General features: G+C 44.3%; 1 protein-coding gene across 6 annotated transcripts in view; it reads left to right on the forward strand.

Annotated features, from left to right (window-relative positions):
• RNF144B (ring finger protein 144B) overlaps positions 1-22,555 on the forward strand; it is a 172,843-nt gene that overhangs the window by 19,916 nt on the left and 130,372 nt on the right. For 3 of the 6 annotated variants that reach the window (XM_087858082.1, XM_087858083.1, XM_045811550.2), the window contains exon 2: positions 15,179-15,239. The exons of the other annotated variants lie outside the window; for them this stretch is intronic. The gene's annotated coding sequence lies outside the window, so the exon portion shown is untranslated. The remainder of the gene's footprint in view (positions 1-15,178; positions 15,240-22,555) is intronic. 6 annotated transcript variants of the gene reach the window in all.

The following is a 22,555-nucleotide window of genomic DNA, read 5'->3' on the forward strand; positions in this document are numbered from 1 at the left end:
CGAATATCTTTCTAGCTCTGTTGGTCTGTAATTCCAGGAAATCAGAGTAACATGCTGCTAACTATTTTGGGTTAGGGCTCTTCAACAAATTTTTAAAATATAAGAACCAGATCTAAGTATATCTTGGAATAACAACAATTTGAGGAATAAACGACACTTAAATCATCCAAATCTTAAATTGTCTCAGAATATGATACATTGTGCTGTCAGAGCCCCACTTCTTTTGTAAGTGCTATCCATGATTTTTTAAAAATAGATTTTCCAGGTTTTCCCAATATTTAAATCATTTTCCTTGTATTTAAGAACTTTTTTCTTCTTTGGCATTCAGAAAAAGGTTCCTGGGGGCATAATGCAACTGCATGTCTGTTATGTTTAATTTGCCTTTTCAGTTTCTCCAATTTCTTATAGAGATGTGGATACCAAGATCTTTAACACTTTTCTTGAGATTTGTCAACTTTATCAAATTTGCCTTGTTCCGCCTGAGTTCTAGGACTTTGGGGAAGTGTTGGCAGGTGAACATTAATTAGCCTCTCGTTTTGATAACAGTGCAACAGTGGCTGCATCTAAAGGCTCTGCTCTCAAATCATCTGGCTTCGCAGTCAGTTTGGATGGAAGGCTCATGTGACAAAGCTTTCAGGATCAATTGCCATGCTCCTTAATGGTGGAAACTGTCCCTAGTTTCTTGCTCTGGCTTTTGACTTTTGTTTTCCCAGAGGCCAAAAGCAGGTGGGCCACACTCAGGTGCCTGGGCGGCTCAGTCGGTTAAGTGTCTGCATTCTGCTCAGGTCGTGATCCCAGGATCCTGGGGTAGAACCCCTGCATTGGTTTCCTTGCTCCGTGGGGAGCCTGCTGCTCCCCGTGCTTGTGGTTTCTCTCTTTGTCAAATATAATAAATAAAATCTTAAAAAAGAAAAAAAGTAGATGGGCCACAGAACCATCAAGCCACAGCCCTTGGCCTCTGGGAGGTGCCCATCTAAGTTATGTTAATGTCACTGTTGTACTAATGGGTTGGTAAAGGGTCTAAGGGAGCTATGCAAGCCAGCTCAGTTGTTTTCTTTCATGTAGACAATATTCTGGTTTGTTCATTTTTATTTATTATTTTTTTGTGTGTTGCAAGCGAATATAGTTAGTATTGTCACATGATGTTTTTTGATCTCAGGGAGATGTAACAATGGGGAGAGTTACTCATAATGACTGTCATTCTCGTTGGTTGTAAAATATACTTCGAAGAATCAGAGACTGTCTGAAAGTAGAAGCCAACTGAATTGCACGGCGTTCCTAGCACTTATTTAAATTCAGCGGTGAATAAAATTATCTTTATGTAAAACTCAATTTTTAAGAAAGCAGAGGTGTGACATTTTGACTAGTGTTACCTATTTTGTATTCCTAAAACATTTCCATTTTTTTTGCTTTCATCTGCATCTTCAATATGTAGCTCAGAGCATTCGATATCTTAGCTCAGTGCATTTACCCAAAGAAATAAAAATAACACAAATACAAACATGACTTAGTCGCAAGAATTCTTACTGAGCTTGAAGTCCTACGTACAAAAGCACCCTTCAGTGCTTTTAAATGCTGGAGAAGACTGATTTTAGCAGGGATAATCTTGTCATCTTTGACTAGTCCTCTTACCTCATCTTAAACATTGGTGACTTACAATGAAGTGCAGTGTTAGAAAGGTGATCCAGCTTTCCCTCTACTCTAAAGGAATGCGTAAGCCCCCAAGGCCAAGTTCATGCACTGTAAGCTTTCTGTATGTTTGTGAACCACAGTCTTGGGGTCTCTCCATAGGTATGAAAAGTATGCAGGGTGAGGTATTTCCCTGACGCCTCTGTGCCACCAGCCTCACAGCACTCAACTGAGCTAAGCCAGAATCCACATGTCACAACTTGGGTGGCTTAGCTGGAGAGGAGAGTCAAGGGATGGAACGCAGTAAGCAGGAGACGTCCTGAAATATGTTCAGATTTGATGGTATGAGAGATATGTGCATTTTGCACGATTATTTTCGGGGGACACTTGCTGTTTTAGACCTTCTTTAGTAGCCTTCTAGAAGCTAGTACTTTTGTTTGCTTGCTGTGTTACCATAATTATTTTCTCCAAGTCGGATGGGAGATATTAAGAAAAGAGGTGATAGGTGTTAACCGAACCGACTGTGTTAATCACTTCACAATATATGTCAATCAGACCATCGTGCAGTCTGGCTTCAACTTATATAGGGATGTGTGTCAACTACTTCTCAGTACAACGGAGAAAAAGGAAAATCCTACTAATTACATTACTCTGGACTTTCAGTTAATAGACCTCTGCGATTTCTCTTAGCTCACCAACTATGCACAAACGGAGTGAGCCATATTCTTTCAATACTTAGCATTTGAGGTAAGTGTGGATTGATTTTGCATTCACACTTGAGAAGTTTTGCAACACACTCAAGCAGCTGTACCTACATACCCAAAGGGGATGTTGACAATAACAGGTTTGACTTTTTTTTTTTTTTGAGATTTGTATTTATTTATTTGAGGGAGTGAGAGAGAGCACGAGCAGGGGGGAGCAGTGGGAGAGGGAGAAGCAGGCTACCAGCTGAGCAGGGAGCCCGTCATGGGGCCCGATCCCAGGACCATGACCTAAGCCAAAGACAGACGATTAACCAACTGAGCCACCGAGGTGCCCCAATAGGTTTGATATTTGGGGAAAAAATGTTTGAGCTCATCAAAATGAAAGCACATTAAAGAGCAAGGAAGCAATAATTCTTGCACAAATGTTCTGTAACCTGTCTCTGCTGGGTTCTGAGGTCAAGAGTGAGCCGTTTCTCCTGGGTGAGTGTTGGGTGCCCAGCCTGTGACAGCTGCTGCTGTTAAGTGTCAGTTATGTGGGGCCCCTGACCCCTTTCCACCTGCAGAACGAGAATAGAACTAATTGTAGCATCAGGATGCAGTGCATTCCAAAATATATTTACTCTGCACCAGTAATCTCTTCCACATCCTGCAAAGCTATCAAGGATGTATTTTTTTGTCGCTTAGAATTTTTTTTTGACATTGGATTTGAAATTCTAACTCTCACATAATGCTGAAAAAAAATAGTGCAAATAATCCAACTTGTATATCATTCAAATCTTTGATGGATGAACTTTATGGAACCATCCACATTCTTTTACTCTGATGGAATTGTGCTGTGTTAACCTTCACGTGAAACAAGAAGCCTAATTTTAGGGGGCATCTTTTGCCAATGGTATTTGTCATTATGGCATCGGGTCTCCATCCACAACCAACCCTTGGCGAAACCGTAAATTGGCCAAGTTTGCATCTCTTTCCTTCGTTGTCTTTGTTCTTTAAACTTTCTCTCCTGCTCAGGAGCCCTCGCCGTCATTGCAATAAACTCCCAGTATTGGACAAAGTCCCTCCTTAAGCACAATTAAAAAAAGTCTGATCTTCAGAAGAAACATAAAACTAATACACACAAAAGTTTAATGAACCCATAATGAGGAGCAGAAATAGGAAACCTCTAACTTTGCCCGTGGACTAGCTGCATCAGATAATAGGGACATATTTTTTTGTGGCGTATGCTGTGCCCAGAGCCTGGGGACCTGTGACTTCAGCCTGACTGAGTTCCTCTCTCAGCCCTTCATCCTTCTCAGCCTCCAATTAGTATCGACCATGTTGTCATATCTGTACTTGGATTACCATTTATTTCATTTTTATTTTTTAAAGTTTATTTTTCGGGGCACCTGGGTGGCTCAGTCGGTTAGGCGTCTGCCTTCGGCTCAGGTCATGATCCCAGGGTTCTGGGATCGAGTCCCACATCGGGCTTCCTGCTCAGTGGGGAGTTTGCTTCTCCCTCTATCTGCCGCTCCCCCCGCTTGTGCTCTCTCTCTCTCTGTCCAATAAATAAAATCTTCAAAAACGTATATTTTTCTTTTAGTAATCTTTATGCCCGATATGGGGCTTGAACTCACGACACCAAGATCAAGAGTGTCTTGCTCTTCCAGTTGAGCCAGCCAGGCGCCTCTGGATTACCTTCTATACTTATTACTTGGATATAGCTATACTTGGATCACCATTTATTTCTGCTACTAATGATTCCACAAGATGGTGTGTACAGATGCGTTCTGTCAAACATGAAACACTTGCCAAGTATTCTTTTTAAAAAAATTGCTTTGACCTCATGCAAGGAACTCTAAATAGGAAGTCAGAAATCCTAACCTCTGAGACCTTGGAAAAGTCTTTTAACTATACCAGGCCTGCTTCCTTGTCCTAAAAACCTGCTGGTTGAATTAGAATATCTCTAATGGCCTTTTCAATCTCGGGAGTTTCACAACCCCGTGAAATAAAAGTATTTGCAAAGAAAACACTGTGACCCCTGGGGTGAGGAACACGGAAGGTGGCGTGAGTTTGGACTAGAAAGTAAGCAGGGGAATAAAAAATTCCCCCATGATTATGGGGGAATCAGGATTCATCCTTCCAGAGGAGGGCAGATGGCCGCCACAGAGCCTAGAACGCGGGGACACTCACTGGGACGGGTTTGTGGGCTTGGGCTGAAGATTGCGGGGGTGTCTGGGAGCTGAGTGAATAGGATTATGCTACTTTTGGGGCACCGTGGTGCCAGGTGGGTAGGATCTAAGGCTGCAGGGAATTTGGTAGGGGACACACGCAGGGGTGAAGGAGGCTGCCACGTTGCTCCTCACACAACAGCCACTCGCGCCTTGTCTCCCCTCCAATCCACTGGCCAGTGACAGTGACCAATTTAAAATGAAAACGAGAAGACTTCTCGCTGCTGCTTACAATGCTTTCATAGCTTTCACTGTATTGAGATAAAGGCACCAATTCCTTATCTTGGTGGCAGAAGGAAGGCATTGGCCCTTGCTTATTATCTCTCTAATCCGCCCCTTCATTCCATTTCGCCTCTTTCTTTCTTTCTTTCTTTCTTTCTTTCTTTCTTTCTTTCTTTCTTTCTTTCTTCCTTTCTTTTAAAGATTTTATTTATTTATTTGACAGAGAGAGAGAGACAGCCAGTGAGAGAGGGAACACAGCAGGGGAGTGGGAGAGGAAGAAGCAGGCTTCCATTGGAGAAGCCTGATGTGGGGCTCGATCCCAGAACACCAGGATCACGCCCTGAGCCAAAGGCAGACGCTTAACGACTGAGCCACCCAGGCGCCCCTCGCCTCTTTCTTTCTAAATGTCAGCCCTGCTAGTCAGCTTGAAGTCACCAAGGTCTGCACTGGGGTCTTAGCACCTGCTGTCTCCCCACTGTTCTTCCCAAGGTCAGCTTTGATTCTTAGTTTAAGTGTTTCTTCAGACCGGCCTTCTGTGACCGTTCCCGGTATGGTCCTCTCCGCCCCTGGTCTAAGCCCCTTCTTTTGTTTCCTTAGCAACGGCAACCACAATCTAGAGTTGTACCCTCGGTGGGTGTCCGACTAAAGAATTCTTGGTCGAATGAATGGAGGAGTTCACATTCCTTCTCCTCTTTTTTCTCTTCTCTTCCTATGTCTTTTCTCTATGTATTTTGTCTTCCCTTCCTTTTTTCAAAGTCGATATTGCTTACATATTTTTTTAAAAGATTTTGTTTATTTATTTGACAGAGAGTGAGAGAACACACAGTCAGGGGGAGAAGCAGGCAGAGGGAGAAGCAGGCTCCCCGCTGAGCAAGGAGCCCGATGTGGGACTCGATCCCAGGATCCTGGGATCATGACCTGAGCTGAAAGCAGATGCTTAACTAACTGAGCCACCTGGGTGGCCTAGCTTACATAATTTTTTTTCTGATTATAAAAGTAGTATACATTCATGTCAAAAAACGAAGTGATACTTAAGTATGTAAAGAAGACCATGAAAATCACTGAAGTTCCATCACCCAGGGAAAACCAGAGCTGACGTTTTATCGTATATACTTAAAAGCTAGTTCTTAATTTAATTTTATTTTTTAAAAGGATTTTATATATTTATCTGAGAGAGAGAGAGATAGCAGCAGAGATAGCGAGAGAGCACGAGCAGGGAGGAAAGGGAGAAGCAGACTCCCCGCTGAGCAGGGAGCCCGACTCAGGGCTCGATCCCAGGACCCTGAGATCATAACCCGAGCCGAAGGCAGATGCTTAACCGACTGAGCACCCAGGCATAGCCCCATTTTTTCCTTTATTTTATTTTTTTAAAAAGAATTTTATTTATTTGTTTGCAAGAGAGAGACAGAGATAGTGACAGAGATAGCGAGAGAGAGCATGGCAGGGAGGAGGGGGAGAAGCAGGCTCCCTGCTGCAAACTAGTTCTTAATTTTAAAAAGAAGTGGAGAGCAATACTTTTCTTTCCAAAATGTAACAAAACCATGTTGTTTTCCCCTCAAAAGGCCTTCAATTAGTCAAAGCTGTGTATCCTTCCCAGAAACCGTTTCCTTCCGTTGACATTGGAGCTCTTCTTCTCTGCCTAGGAGTTCAGCTGACCCTGGCTTTTCCAGGCATAAGATGGCATTTATCTTTGGTTGAAAAAAAGGAACTGTTATTCTTGTCTCTCGCTGCCAGCACTGCAGACGGGGCATTTAAATGCCTTGGACTGTGTATTTGGAGACGCGAACAGCTGCGTGGACTATTTCCAATGCTCTTTGAGATCCACCCAGGATGTGACCGTGGGAATGCTTGTCATTTTTCTTGCTGCGGAGGGATAGATGTAAAATCGCTGGGTGATATGCAGCGGTGAAAATTAGGTGAGAAATTCTTCAACACATTGTAGACTTGCCATCTGGTATCTGGAGAAAACTGCATTCCTTTCAGTGGGTCTCAGAATGCTCGTCTGCATGAACTTGGATGTTTTCGAGACTCCGTTAATATCAGTGTGTTTTCCCGGGAAATAGTCCCTTTGCTCGTGTGTATGTGTGTGTGTGTGTGTGTGTACAGCCCTGTTGCACAGTCTGTAAATTACCAACCAACAAGCAAACCAAATGAAAACCTTGATTTTTCTCTTTAAATAAGAAAACCATTTGGATCAACGATTAGGGGGCCATGGGCATGCCCTTCCCTTCTTTGACGCGTGGAAATACACAGCTGAATTGTGTTTCTAGTTGTTTATACTCACCTCCAGCTCAATCAATAAATGATTCTTTGACACTCTTTTGGGACCTGACTAGGCTGAGAAATCCGTGTTATATTCTGGTAGGGCCAATTTCCTGGATTCTCTTCTTCTTCTTCTTTTTTTTTTTTTAAGATTTTATTTATTTATTTGACAGAGACAGAGACAGCGACAGCCAGCGCGAGAGGGAACACAAGCAGGGGGAGTGGGAGAGGAAGAAGCAGGCTCATAGCGGAGGAGCCTGATGTGGGGCTCCATCCCATAACGCCGGGATCACGCCCTGAGCCGAAGGCAGGCGCTTAACCGCTGTGCCACCCAGGCGCCCCTCCTGGATTCTCTTCTAATCTTTTGCAACCCAAAGCCTAATAGAAATTAAAATTAGGGGCGTCTGGGTGGCTCAGTCGGTTAAACACGGTCGTGGTGGGGCTCAGTGCAGAGCCGGCTTGAGATTCTCTCTCTCTCCCTTTGCCCCGCTCCCTGCATGCACGCACGTACACGTGCTCTCTGTCTCTAGTAATAAATAATTTAAAAAATGAAGTTAAAATTAAATATTTCTGTCCCTTTCATATACTAATATTAAATTATTCGATAGTCTAGGATTTTTTTTTTTTGGAGGGGGAAACGATGTTTAAAATTAGAACTGCGGTATTTTCTTTGGCTATAAATACTGAAAAACCCACCACTGTTAGATTTTGACTATTTGTTTTGGTGTGGGGAGGGGGTAGGCAGTAAGCCTAATAACTTGATGTCATCAGAATGTATTTTATGTTTCGAAGGGTGGAGCTGATACTGTCAGGGCCCTGCCCACTTCCTTTAAGACCTTATTTCGACATTAAGACATTGATGGCACTGGCTGGGGCCTTGCAGTGGCAGGTGTCTGGGAAAGCTGAGGCATTAACACCAACACCCGGGAGCCCTGAACCAGTAGCTGACGGGAGCTGGGGCGGAGCTCCTTCACCCCTTGGGTGGGACGATTGTGAGACCTGTGTTTGTCTCTGAGTTTCCTGGTGGAGTTACATTCTGGTCGTGGCTTCACATCCGTCTTTATCTTCCCTTTCCTGCTCCTCGGTCATCTCTGTATCTCCCTAATGGACTCTTTGCGGTCAAACCTTTGTCTCAAGTCACACCTCACCCCCCTCTTTGGGGGACACCTGATCTAAAGCAAACCTCTTGCCTTCAGGCATCATTTTACTCTATTATCCTTGTAGATAAAATTCTTGGCTTAACCCACTTAATAGGTACTTTGTGTATTTTCATTGTCTGGTAGCACATTGTTAATTGTCTCCTAAATAATGTCTTTATTGTTATTTTTCTTGGGAAAGGGAAAGCTTTTGTACCTCTGAAACACGATTAAGTCAATTAAAACACCATGAAAGCATCCGAAAAAGAAGCACACAATCCTAGTTAAGTGTTTCCAGTCTCAGCAGTGACACTGAAAGACAGAGCCAAATATGCACCACGTGCTAAATTTAATGACGAAACTTACAAGTGAACTTTTTTTTAAAAGACTTTATTTATTTATTTGACAGAGATAGAGACAGCCCACGAGAGAGGGAACACAAGCAGGGGGAGTGGGAGAGGAAGAAGCAGGCTCCCAGCGGAGGAGCCTGATGTGGGGCTCGATCCCATAACGCCGGGATCACGCCCTGAGCCGAAGGCAGGCGCTTAACCGCTGTGCCACCCAGGCGCCTCATACAATTGAACTTTTATTCTTGCTTTTCATAGCATCTTCTGTACTATAGAATAGCCAGGGACTTCCAAAGGGTTTGTGATTTTAGTGATGGGAAGGTCCGAGGTGAAATACCATTTAATTCACATTAATGGAACAGCTCCAACTTATAACTTGGCCTTTCATGTCGAGGATATCACGGAAAGCAAAATACAAGATTTTGCAGGACGCAAGAGCACTCTTGCACGAGTCACCAGCACCTTGAAAGACATGGGCTAAGTGACTCTCGTAGGTTCTTTGGGACTGTTCATTGTCTGGGTTTCCGCTGTAGCATGGCCCCTCACTGTGCCAGCTGTGCCGAAGATGCACAGCCTTGGCCACGTGGTGATGGGTTCAGAGGCCCTAGTGGAGCCAAACTCACTCAGCGGCTGGAAGCATGTTCTATGTAGGCCAGCAGCGCGTCCTGTAATGCAGGGAGAAAGGCAGCAGAACGTGGTGATTGGGGGTACAGGGCAAAAATCATTTTATAAGGATGGGTCTACTTACAAACTTTTGAAAAGGTAGTTCTTTCCAAAAACTAAAAATAAATATCTATGTGTATTAAAGCAAAACAAAGACAAAAACTGTATTATTTGAACATGAAAAATAAGTGGAATGATTATTTTTCTTACGTTCTCACTTCATGAGTTTTTAGTCCTATCTGGCTCTAATGTGTGGGTTCTTGGCATTTTTCTGAAGAATGATCTTTTTCGGGTATGGACATATTATTTTTAATTATTCCTAATTAAACCACAACATTTATTGAAGTACTTTATGTTAATAAAATTGAAATTGTTGGGTGTCTGACTCTTGATTTCAGCTCGGGTCATGAGCTCAGGGTCGTGAGATTGAGCCTCGCCTGGGGCTCCACACTGGGCATGGAGTCTGCTTAAGATTCTCTCTCTCTCTCTCCCTCTCCTTCTGCTCCTCCCCATCCCCCCTGCTCTTGCTCATGTGTGCTCTCTCTCTCTCTAAAAGAAATTAAAAAAAAAAGTTGAAATTGTTGACACCTTCAATTAACTCTTATCTGTAAACCATAATATTTTCTATTTAAGAAACATAATCTCTTGGGGCGCCTGGCTGGCTCAGTCAGAAGGGTATGTGACTCTTAATCTTGGGGTTGTGGGTTTGAGCCCCACATTGGGTGTAGAGATTACTTAAAATATTTAAAAAAAACCACAATCTCTCTATAGGAACTGAGTTATCAGGTAAAAACAAAGTGAATTCTGCTAAATGGAGAATTTACTCTTCTCCGTTGTACTATTTTTGTATTAAAATGTGTAAATAATCAGATAAAATATGATTTTTGATATATATATATATTTTTTGCCACCACTTCAACTACCTTTTTAAAATTAAGGCTTTGATTTTAATTCTTACACAGTTACCATACGGTGTTATATTAGTTTCAGGTGTACAATATAGTGAGGCAACAACCCCATACATGACTCAGTACTCATTATGCTAAGTGTGCTTTTGATCCCCGGCCCCTCTTTCACCCATCCCCCCACCCACCTCCCTGGAGTACCTTTTCTGGACAAATATTTCCAGAAGACCAAATTCATCAAGATTCTTTCGATGTTTCCCAAGACTGGAATGTTACAAAATCACAGACCCTCTTGATTTTGTCCCATTCCGGCGGGCGTTATCAGAGTTTCTCTCCACAGGTGGATTTATTCTAACGAGCAAGGACGGAATCGTAAAATTAAATCTTGGGCATGATTTGAACGCTCATCATTTAATTTATTCACTTCTTTGCTGGGGTTGACGTGTTTCAGTGTCTTCCTTTTTGCTGGTTATGTTCAGTGATTGTAATTCTCCCAAAGCTCAGGAAGTTGAAAATTTGGGGGGGGGTACTCCTTGAATTCTTTGATTAAAATTTCTGATATTGAACAAAATGCACCCTGAGTCTAGAGGGTTCATTTACAGAAAAGCTCAAGACCATTGGGAGGGTGCAGACTGATTTACTGAGGATTCTACTCGATGATGGCAGTGAAGAGAGAAGCCCCTAGCCCTGCCGTGTTGAGTTGGCTTGGTTTTCCCCCACTTTTACTGGGAAATGATTGACAGGCATCACGGTATGTATTTAAGGTATACGGCATGTTGGTTTGATTCACATATATTGTGAAATGATCACAATAAGTTCAGCTAACATCCATCTTATATAGGTACAATGAAAATAAAAGGAAAAGAAGGGAAAAGAAATTCTCCTTTGATGAGAACTGCTAGAATGTATTCCTTTAACACCTTTGCTGTCTGCCTTGCCACAGTGCTAGCCGAGTGGTCCTGGTGTACGTTACACCCTGTGCTTGTTTACCTTCTAACAGGAAGTTTGTACCTTTTGCTGCTTTCCTCCCTTTTCTCCTCTTCCCGCCATCTGCCTCTGGTAACCATAGGTCTGTCTCTTTTTCTTCGAGCTTGCTTGCTTTCTCTTTCTCTTTCTTTTCTCTTTCCTTTTCCTTCCTTCCTTCCTCTCTTTCCCCCTTCCTCCCTCCCTCCCTCTTTTTCTTTTTTCTTTTTTCTTTTTTCTTTCTTTTCTTTCTTTCTTTCTTTCTTTCTTTCTTTCTTTCTTTCTTTCTTTCTTTCTTTCTTCTTTTCCTTCCTTCCTCCCTCTCTCTTCTCTTTATCATTCTCTCTCTTTCTCCTTTTCTTCCTTCCTCCCTCCCTGTCTTTCTTCCTTCTTTTCCTTTCCTTTCTTTTTTCTTTCTTTCTTTCTCTTTCTTTCTCTCTCTCTTCCCTCCCTCCCTCCTTTTTCTCTCTTTCTCCCTTTCTTCCTTCCTCCTTCCCTGTCGCTCCCTTCCTCCCTCCCTTCTCTCCTTCCTTCTTTCCTCCCTTCCTTCCTACCTACCTACCCACCTACGCATAAGTGATATCATACAGCATTTGTCTTTCTCTGCCTTATTTCATTTAACAAAATGTCCTCAAGGTCTATACATGTTTTCACAAATGGCAGGATTTCCTTGTTTTTTTTCTGGCTGAATCCTATTCCGTTGTGCATATATACCACAGCCTCTCTATTCATCCGTCCTCTGGTGGACACCCGCGCTGTTTCCACATCTTGGCTGTTGTCAGTAATGCTGCTATGAACATGGGGGTGCACATACCTTTCCCAGGTAGTGTTTTCATTTCCTTTGGATATATTCCCAGAGGTGGAATTGCTGGATCGTATGGTAGTGGGTTTTTTGGTTTCTTTTCAATTAGACATCTGCTTCATCACAAAAATTATGTAGTTTAATTACACGGCATATTCAAAATTTGTAAAATTTGAAAAATATAGCTTCTATTTGCAACGTCTTTGGGTGAAATTATGACTTACATTTACACTATAGCCAATTCCAATTATAATTCTGCTCCATATCTTTTTTTAAAAATAAGATTTTAAAAATTTATTTATTTGAGGGAGAGAGTGAGCACACAAGCACATGCGAGTGAGGGTGGGGGGCATGGAACAAGCAGACTCCACACTGTGTGGGGAGCCCAATGCAGGGCTGGATCCCACAACCCTGAGATCATGACCTGAGCTGAAATCAGGAGACTAAAGCCCAACTGACCGAGCCACCCAGTTGCCCCCAAAACACTTTTATTTTTAATGCTGAACTTTATTTACAGAAAGAGTGACAATAAAGTCAAATATTTCATCTCATACAGACGAAATTTCCAAAAACTTTACTCTGAGTCCATGATAAGAATTCAAACCGCTATTGGGATTCATTGATCTTTCTAGGCGAAGCCGCCCTGGTAACGCTGAAATAAAGTTAGCAACATTGAACTGTTTATAAAATTCTTCCATCTTCACTATCAACACATTACACCTTTTGCTTCATTTTTGCACGTGAACACAAACACGTGAAAGAAAAACCTGGCAAAGTCAGTTTAGAACAATGACTGGATGTCAGTGTTATGTGAGCACCTTCTCTGTGGTATGTCTAAATCATAAACCACAAGAACGAGCTTCGTAAGATAGCTAGGGACTTCTCTGAGAGAGAGAGAGAGCGGTGGGTGAGCAGAGGGGAGCAGGGAAGGGGCAGAGGGGAGAATCTTCAAGCAGCGCCACACCCAGCGCAGAGGCTGATGCAGGGCTTGACTGGGGCTCAGTCTCAGGACCCTGAGATCATGACCTGAGCCGACATCAGGAGTCAGTCGCTTAACTTGACTGAGCCACCCAGGAGCCCCTAGACAGCTAGTAATTTTTTTTTTTTTTAAGATTATTTATCTGACAGAGAGTGAGAGAGAGCGCAAGTAGGCAGAGCAGCAGGCAGAGGGAGAGGGAGAAGCAGGCTCTCTGCTGAACAGGGAGCCCGACGTGGGGCTCGATCCCAGGACCCTGGGATCATGACCTGAGCTGAAGGCAGCTGCTTTACCGACTGAGCCACCCAGGTGCCCCGAGCTAGCTAGTAACTTTTGATGTCCGTTGTAATGCTCCTTCAGCAGATTCATGTTTCTGAGTTTTCACCCAGTTATTGATTGCACTTTGTCCCCACAGCAGTGTGGAGGCGTAAATGATGACATTTTGTGCAATTTCTTATTCATCATCAACTGACTCGAATAGCAGAAATTCAGGACTTAATGTTTTACTAAATAGAAACTTCCCTTTTGAGCTTTATTGCTCCTGAAAGAGCTTATTGCAAAAAAAAAATCACCAAACAATAACCTAATTAGTTGTAGATATGCCTCATCTAAGACATGACCAAATTCATTATGGCAAGAGTGTCCAGATTGGGGTCTGCGCCCTGCAAGGATCTCACACGCCCCTAACCCGTCATTTCCCACCGTCACACTGTCCCTGACAGGCCAGCTGGGCCTTGGTGGTTCGTGCGTCTTGCCGAGCTCCGTGTGGGCATGGCACTCCTAGCTGACAGACGCAAAGAGCACAGGGCAGGAGCATTCAGCATTCTCACGCCAAGGCCAAGAGGCTGGAGGGCTTGTTAGCTGTCCCCGGGGGTTCCACTTTGAGTGCATTTTCTTTTGTAAGCAAATGCCCTCAGTTCTGAAAAGGAAGCATTAGTTCTGTTGTGTTGGGGAAAGATTGGGGAAAATGGAGCCGGGTCGTTGCTGGTTATCCTTCATGTTAGAGCGACCTCTCTGTTCACTGCTTGTCTCAGGCAGCGGGGGCTGCTCCACCACAATCCCATAGACCTGGTGGCTGAAAAAGTAAGAACTTACGTCTCACAGTTCTGAAGGCTGGGAAGTGCAAGATCAAGGTGCTGGCAGATCTCGGGTCTGTTGAGAGCCCCCTTCCTGGTTTGCAGATGGCCATCCTCTTGTTACAGCCTCACATGGCCTTTCCTCAATGCGTGCAAGCAGGAGGAGGGAGAGACGGAGAGGGACAGAGCGCACTCTGACACTAGTCCCATCATGAGGGCTCCACTGTCGTGTGCTCACCTAGCCCCAGATCTCCACCTCCAAATACCATCACACTCGGGATTAAGGCTTCAACCTAGGACTTTTGGGAGGATGCAAACATTCAGCTCATAGCAATGCTCGTGTGCCTCACACAGTCCTGGACGAGACCGTGGGGAAGCCTGGAGGTACAAAGTGGAGGGCTACTCGGCCAATTCCAGCTGCTTTTAATGTGACTATTAGTACTAATTCTCTATTACAGTGAAAACACCCAGCAGATATTAAACCAGTAGAGTAGTAATTCTCCATTAAAGTAAAAATATCCAGGGGCGCCTGGGTGGCTCAGTCGTTAAGCGTCTGCCTTCGGCTCAGGGCGGGAGCCCGGCGTTCTGGGATCGAGCCTCACATCAGGCTCCTCTGCTGGAAGCCTGTTTCTTCCTCTCCCACTCCCCCTGCTTGTGTTCCCTCTCTCGCTGGCTGTCTCTATCTCTGTCAAATAAATAAATAAAATTTAAAAAAAAGAAGGAAAAAATCCAGCAAATATTAGTGGGACAATAGGCCCTAAACCAGGACTGTCCCCGGCAAAGGGACTCTAGCCATTATTAGGTAGGATGGCACCTAATCTTAAAGGGAGTTTTCACGTGAGAACACTAGAGGGCGCTTTAGACTAATTAAGAATCCTGCTTTAATTTCCACAAGGAGGAACGTGCCGCTCCACATTGAGGTTGTATGTTTCAACAGGGAATAATGGTCAAATTTAGGTTAGTCCATAGCAGGCAGTTTTGATATTCCAAAAACATGAGCAAACTTATTACAAATGTTATGGTGTGTTTTCTCCCTCCCCTGGATGCTGGAAGTTGTGATTATCCTGTTTTTGTTTTACTTCAAAATGGTTCCCCCCCCCCCCCCCCCCGCCCCCAGAATGTTCTTTAAAAAAAACAAAACAAAACCTCAGGATGCCTGAAGGTTAAAGTTAGGGTAGCTATTTGCCCTCACTAATCGAGACTTTGTTTTTTCTTGGGGCAGGGCAGGAAGGAAGTGCTATAACAGCTACATAAAACAAATACAGCGTTGTCCTTCTTTACAGACAACCCTACTGCTATTACCTGAGATGCACACGGCACTCATCGTTCTTATCACAAGCGTTGGTAAGTGAGGGTCTTCAGGGAAGCAGTGAGAAGAGAAAACATTTGACCTAACAGCGGGTCTGGAGCTTCCAGGTCTGTCTCCGTGTCTGTGACTTTGGGTAAATCCTCTAATCTTTCTGGGTCTGTTTCTTAGTAAAGGGAGGGGCTTGACCTAAACTAAGTCTTTTTCAAGTCCAGAATTCTCTCATCCTGAATTTTACATATACTTTGATTAGTCTTAATTTCATGTTTGCATATATATGTCATGGCTAGAAATTACCTGCAACTCAAATCCTGAAATTGTGTGGCACTGTGAAGAATTGATTCAGGAGAAAGTGGGAGGTAAGTGGCTCTCTCATTTGGGGCCCCTAATCAAGTTCTTCATAATGGCTTGTTTTCCATTAGAAACAGCTAGAAAATACTCATTCCAAGCTGCTGCCCAACCTCAAACTTCCCTCGAGACAAAAATGATGGCCCAATGTTTCTATTTCATGGACTTTTCTGCTGGGCTTCAGCCTAAATAAAAAGTGAGAGGTCAAAAATTACTTGAGATTTTAAATGAAGTCTAATTTGTCCATTTCTGAGGCTATGAAAACATGGGAGATAAACAGCAGGCAGATACGAGTGTCATCTGCCCCTCATGTAATTGGGGTCAGATTGGTTAGTGATCTGGAGTTTGATTCAATGTTGTTACACAGTTTTTTTTAAACTTCCGTAGAATCCCGACACTCTTGACTGAGTCGTACTTCTAAAATAAACATGTTGTTGAATCGTGTACTCATTGCATGGAAAAATGAGATGTTAACAACATTCATCTCCTTTGGAAGGAAAATAATTTGGTGGGTGGAGTTGTACCACTCCTGTCTTACATAAAAAAAAAAAAGTGATCCTTAATATGTTTCTAAATTTGTACAGTTGTCAGTAATCTTTTGCATGTGTATGTGTCTGTGTGTGTGTGCATGTGTGTGTGTGTGTGTGTGTGTGCGTGTTGGTGGGTCTCTGTGGGCTCATGCTTCAAGTGTAGTCATTTACCATCAGTTAACTCCTGGATGATAATTCATTCTAGGTCTTAGAAGTTTCTCTGCATTTCATAGTTCCCATCTGTGATGGTGAAATCAAAATTAAGGCGCTCCCAATGGGAACTTGCATCGCTGGACAATTTCTTCATGACTCATCGTGTCCGCACTGAGCCTTGGGAGAGGCGAGTAGAGGAGGAAAGCACACAGGGGCCGAACTAAAGAGCGGGGATAAGGCAGGGCTCTGATGCTCTCACACCATGCAACTTGGGCAGGAAGCTGACCAAGTGGTGGAGGCTGCAAGGTGGCCTCAAGGGGAAGCCTAGGGAGGTCGGCGTCAGGGAGACTCAATCCATCCGTTCATCAGCCCGGTCTCCAGCACCTGGTTTGTGCCAGGTGCTGTGAGGCGGGAAGTGAATGTGGAAGTTTTTTCCCTCAGGAACTTTAAGGACTGGCGGGGAAAACAGACGTAGAAATAAACTGTGATGAAACTCAGAAATGCTGAGAGGATGCCATGGGGTCCGCAGGAGTTCGGACTATGGGCAGGAGAAGACGTCGCTGAAGAGCAGTGCCTAATGTCTTCCAAGGGAAGCTGGGCTCCCCAGGTGGACAGCAGGCTTTCCTCCATGTGGGTGGAGGGAGCCCTGAGCCCCGTTCTTCGTGCAGGTGGCTGAGGGCAGGGTACAGGCTGAAATGCGTGTCAGAGACGAAGCTCTTGGTTCTTCTAACGCTTCATAGTCTGATGAACATGCTGGCTTCGGGTCAAGATGTGCCTTCTAAACCCATTTCTGCTGTTCCTTAGTCTTCATTTATTGAAGGAGTGCAACCATTCCCATGGCATTTACCCCAAAATTAACCCTGTTACTCTTCATTAAAAATATGTCAGAAATAACACCAGGGGAAGAGAGAGATCAAATGGATACGAATATTTCCACTATCTTTTATTTTATTTTATTTTATTTTATTTTATTTTTTAAGATTTTTAAAATTTATTTATGTGACAGAGAGACAGCCAGCGAGAGAGGGAACACAAGCAGGGGGAGTGGGAGAGGAAGAGGCAGGCTCCCAGCAGAGGAGCCCAATGTGGGACTCGATCCCAGAACGCTGGGATCACGCCCTGAGCCGAAGGCAGCCGCCTAACGACTGCGCTACCCAGGCGCCCCAACCACTATCTTTTTTTTTTTAAAGATGTATTTGTTTTAGAGAGAGTGAGTGAGAGTGCAGGGGGAGCGGCCGAGGGAGGGGGAGAGAGAGTCCCAAGCAGACTCCGCACTGAGCGGGATTTGATCTCATGACCCCAGGATCGACCTGAGCCAAAACTAAGAGTCAGATGCCTGACCAGCTGCGTCACCCAGGCGCCCCTCCACTATCATTTTTAATCAGATCATTTTTGGGATTGTCCATCAAGACCCTGTTGCGAGTGCCCCAAACTCCACTCAAACTGTATGCGGAAAAGGAAAATTTGGAGCTCACATCACTGGGAAGTGTAAGGGGGTGGGGACAGAAGTAGCTGGGCCAGAGTCTCAAACGTTACCACGAAACACTTTCTCTGTGCCTCTCACCTCCGCTTACAGTTTTGGATCCTACATTTTTTTTTTTTTAAAGTATCTTTCTTGAGAATTCTGGAGAAGTGGACAAGCTCAGTTGGACAAGATCAGTCAGGTGGCCGACTGGAGTTCTGGCCAGTGTAGTAGCCGCGATGGAAATACTGTAGAGAAAATGATACAAAGTAAAGTCCTCTTGCATCCTGTTCCTCTACTTCTGTGGGATAAAGGTGTTTAATGCTGGAAATAAAAACTGTCACACATCAGCAAGGGGCAATGAAAACTGAGGGTGATAAACTGATTCAGATCAGAAGAGCAATGACCCGCTTTGAGTGCTTGATGCGTGCTTGGTATTCTTCCTAAATCTTTGAGGTGTGGTGCATTAGGTTGTCATCACAATGCTATGAGAGGGGCACGACGACTATCTCCCCCGTATGGATAGGGAAAGGGAAGCTCTGGAAGTTGAGGAGACTACCCAGGGCCACATGTTTCATGCATAGACGCTTGTCTTTGGACGTGTGTTCTTAACCATCATGCTATACCAGTTACATGGCGTAGCTATTAGTGAGTCTATCTCATGAACCAGTAAATACCATGTTACAAAGATAACAAGCACATGGTAAAGAAGGAAGAAAGAGCGAAAACTCGCTTCCTATTTTTTCCCAGCCCCTGGCCCAATTATTCCAGGAGTCCCAATCCCAACTCCCAAGTCCAGTGGAGTCCACTCAGGGCTGGAGATGAGTTTTCCTGGCTCTAGTCAAGGCTTCCCTGAAAACGTGAATGTGGGTTCCAGGCTGCCCTCTGGTTTAACCCTTGGGAGTTTGGCTCAGGGTTGGAATTGAGCATGGAGAATAAGAACGGGGTCCACTCCAATGCCAGGAGAAAACATTGTTTGAACAGTGTCCACAGCTCCAGCCTGACAGCAAGAGCCCCTTGGTGTCCTTCCACATGTCGCTCTGAAGCCAGACCTCTTTGGCTTGACAAATATGTCCACGTCTAGTGGACCCAGAGAAGACAGATGGGTGAAGACTGGTTTCAGTGAGGAATAGGTGAGGTAGGCAGTGGGGGAGGGATGTATGACGTTGTCTCCCTTTGCTAATCTTTTTCCTTGTTGTAATTTTTTTATTGTGGATAAATATATATGACATCAAACTGACCATTTTTAAGTGTACAATTCAATGGCATTAAGTACATTCACATTGTTGTGCCGTATCACTGTCTATTTCTAGAACTTTTAAATCATCCCCGGGGCGCCTGGGTAGCTCAGTCTGCCTTCGGCTCAGGTCATGATCCTGGGGTCCTGGAATCGAACCCCACATGGGGCTCTCTGCTCAGCGTGGAGTCTGCTTCTCCTTCTGCCCCTCACCCTGCTTGTGCTCTCTCTATCTCTCTCAAATAAATACGTAACATCCTTTAAAAATATGAGTAAATAAGAAATCTTTAAAAAAAAATCATTCCCAAAGGAAACTCCCCATCCCCTCCTCAGTTCCCCCAGTCCCTGGTAGAAACTTCTGTTCTGCTTTCTGGCTCGTGAACTCGCCTCTTCTAGGTACCTCCTAGAAGTAGAACCATATGATATTTGTCCTTTTGTAATTGGCCTCTTTGATTTAGCACAATATGTTCAAGATTCGTCCGTGTGGCAGGCTGTGTGCAAACTGCATTTCTTTGTTGAAAGTAGAAGACCGGAGAGGAGGTGGCCCTTGGGGTGTCAGAGCTTGACCCCCTCTTGGGCAGTGGTGGGAGAAAGGAGAGCAAAGGTGTGGTTCCTTCTGCCCTTCGGGAAGTTCCCAGTCCTCCCCCGGTGCTTCCTTGCTATTTCCTAAGGCCCGCAAGTGGTGTGTGTGATTGATCTGGCATCAGGGACATAAACAAGCCGCACCCCAACCTCTCCCCAAATTCCTTCTCTTTACCGCCTGGAAGCCAGAGACTAGCAGGTTGGATTTGACCGTGAGAGCGAGCTGGGAGTCGAAGAGCGCGAACTCGAAGTAGCCTCACCCGCGCTGGCGCTCAGCAGATGGGAATAGTGGAGAGGAGAGTGAGGCTGAAGTTTTGGAGCGCACAGTGTCGGAGCGCTGGGCCCCTGGGGGGAAGGAGGGAGAGCAGAGGAACCTGGGATTGGGAGGAGCTGACCTTGCTCTTGCCAGTCTTAACCAGGACCAGATGGGACGCCGCCCTCGCCCACTCAGTAGCTGTCACGTAGGGCAGCAAAGGTCCCCGGGCCACCTGGAGTCTTGGAAGGCGGAGGGCTGGATTTTGCAGCCTCCCCCCTCCCCCCAGATTGTCTGATGATGGAGGCATGGGAAGAAGTTTCCAAGGCTGACTCTGGGGCATGGGCAGTGCAGAAGTTCTTTGTGGGGACCTCGATGTTCTATTCAGTCATACTCACACGCTCAAGGCCAGTTCGCAACGTCTGTGGCTGTGACTTTGAAAAGGCTCCCGTTGAGCTTACATACCTGGATGCTCTCCAGCGCCGGGGGCGGCGGGGGCGGGGGCAGTGTTTCCCTCTCACCTCCTCGTTGTTCTTTCTTAGTTTTTAACATCGGATTGGTGGGAGAAAAGGTAGCCGGCATTGACTGAGGGATGTGTGGAGTGGGGAGACAGGCAGGACGTTTCGAGGTCTGTGTCACTGACCTAATTCTGCTTTATGTTTTTATTGAATGAGCTGATTATTTTTGTATCATTTCCTGGTAAGTGAATTACCTTCACTACTTTCAATTTTTCCATGTCCCAACTTCCAGTTCCTTACTACGTTTTATATGCACTTGAAAATTCCCTTCTTAAGCTCTTTCTCATTCTTTTAACCTGGTAGGAACAATAGTCCCTGTTAATGTGCTTTTGAAGATTTTATTTATTTATTTGAGAAGAGTGAGAGAGAGAGAGAGAGAGAGAGAGAGAGAGGGAGCAATCACAAGTGGGGGAGGGGGAGAGGCAAAAGGAGAGGGAGAAACAAGCTTCTCACTGAGCAGGGAGCCCAACCCAGGGCTCGATCCCAGGACCCTGAGATCATGACCTGAGCCAAAGGCAGATGCTTAACTGACTGAACCACCAGGCATCCTTCCCTCTTAATTTTTGAACAGTAGTGTCACCGTTGGTATTACGAACACCCTGGTCTTACCTGTAATTTGTATGAGGAATAAGTTAATATTTATTGTCAGGGCTTTGCTTTACAGGAGCTGTGTTCTTCAAGTAGCATTTTAATATTTAATGTACCAATGGAATCTTCCTCGAGTGACTAAATATGCATTACTAGATCCAACCTTTCACTGACGGAAAACTCGTTTCTTGTTTAACAGGTTAGCTGTTCCCTTAAGTTTATTCACCATCTACGGCAATCATTGACATTGCTCTCTGTGTTTTGATTTTTTGAACACATTAAAGCAAATCACTTGTAAAAATACACGTTCTCTTCATATTTTGAAACAGTGATACTTGTGTTATATTGAGGTTAGCTCGAGCACTGGACATTCTTTTTTTTTATAATAATAATTTTTTATTATATAATGTTAGTCACCATACAGTACATCCCTGGTTTCCAATGTAAAGTTCGATGATTCATTAGTTGCGTATAACACCCAGTGCACCATGCAATATGTGCCCTCCTTACTACCCATCACCGGTCTATCCCATTCCCCCACCCCCTCCCCTCTGAAGCCCTCAGTTTGTTTCTCAGAGTCCATAGTCTCTCATGCTTCATTCCCCCTTCTGATTACCCCCCTTTCTTTATCCCTTTCTTCTCCTACCGATCTTCCTAGTTCTTATGTTCCATAGATGAGAGAAACCATATGATAATTGTCTTTCTCTGCTTGACTTATTTCACTTAGCGTTATCACTGGAGAGACATTCTAAGTTTAAATTCAAACTCACGGGCATCATGACTTTTCTTGTTTCTAAAACGCGCTCAGGTATGTCCAATTTCTGCTGGTATGACATCATCAAAAGACTCTATGTCTTCTGTAAACGTGATTTTTGTATCTTCCACCTCGCTTTTTAGTAAACTTAGGGATTCTTTTCAGTCCCCAAATTGAAGTGGGAATAGTAATTCGATTAAGCAGGGCTTTTAAAAATATTCAATAAGGAAGACATCAGTCGCTTAGAAAGTATTTGAAAAGGTCAAGACATTTCAAAAGGAATGATTCCTTTTTTTTTTTTTTTAAGATTTTTTTATTTGAGAGAGAGAGAGCGAGAGCGCAGAAGCCAGGGGGAGGGGCAGAGGAAGAGGGAGAAAGAGACTCTACACTGAGCAGGGAGCCTGATGCAGGGCTCGATTCCAGGACCCTGGGATCATGACCTGAGATCATGACTTGAGCTGTAGGCAGACACTTAACCAACTGAGCCACCCAGGAGCCCCTAACAGGAAGGAGTTCTTAACACTGACTTAAGAATCATGCCTTTTGAGGGGGCACCTGGGCGGCTCAGTTGGTTAAGCATCTGCCTGCGGCTCAGGTCGTGATCTTGGAGTCCTGGGATCGGTGGTTCCCAGATCAGTGGGGGGTCTCCTTCTCCCTCTGCCCCTCACCCCGCTCTTGTGCACGTGCTCTCTCTTAATAAATAAAATCTTAAAAAAAAAAAAAAAAGAATTCCATCCTGTTACACGTATTGTGAGTGTGATGGATTGATTGATGTGTGTGAAACCCATGTTAAATGTAAATCAATCCATTTAGTAATGCTTTAAGGAACAAATTGCCCCATCGAAAGGATACATTTATTTTATAATAAGTGATAACATTTACATTTTGTAAGAAATACAATTTTAAAACTAATGTCAGGCTTGCACATT

This window comes from Ursus americanus, chromosome 32 (genome assembly GCF_024610735.1).
Source record: "Ursus americanus isolate L20-20 chromosome 32, mUrsAme1.1.p, whole genome shotgun sequence".
Taxonomy (NCBI): domain Eukaryota; kingdom Metazoa; phylum Chordata; class Mammalia; order Carnivora; family Ursidae; genus Ursus; species Ursus americanus.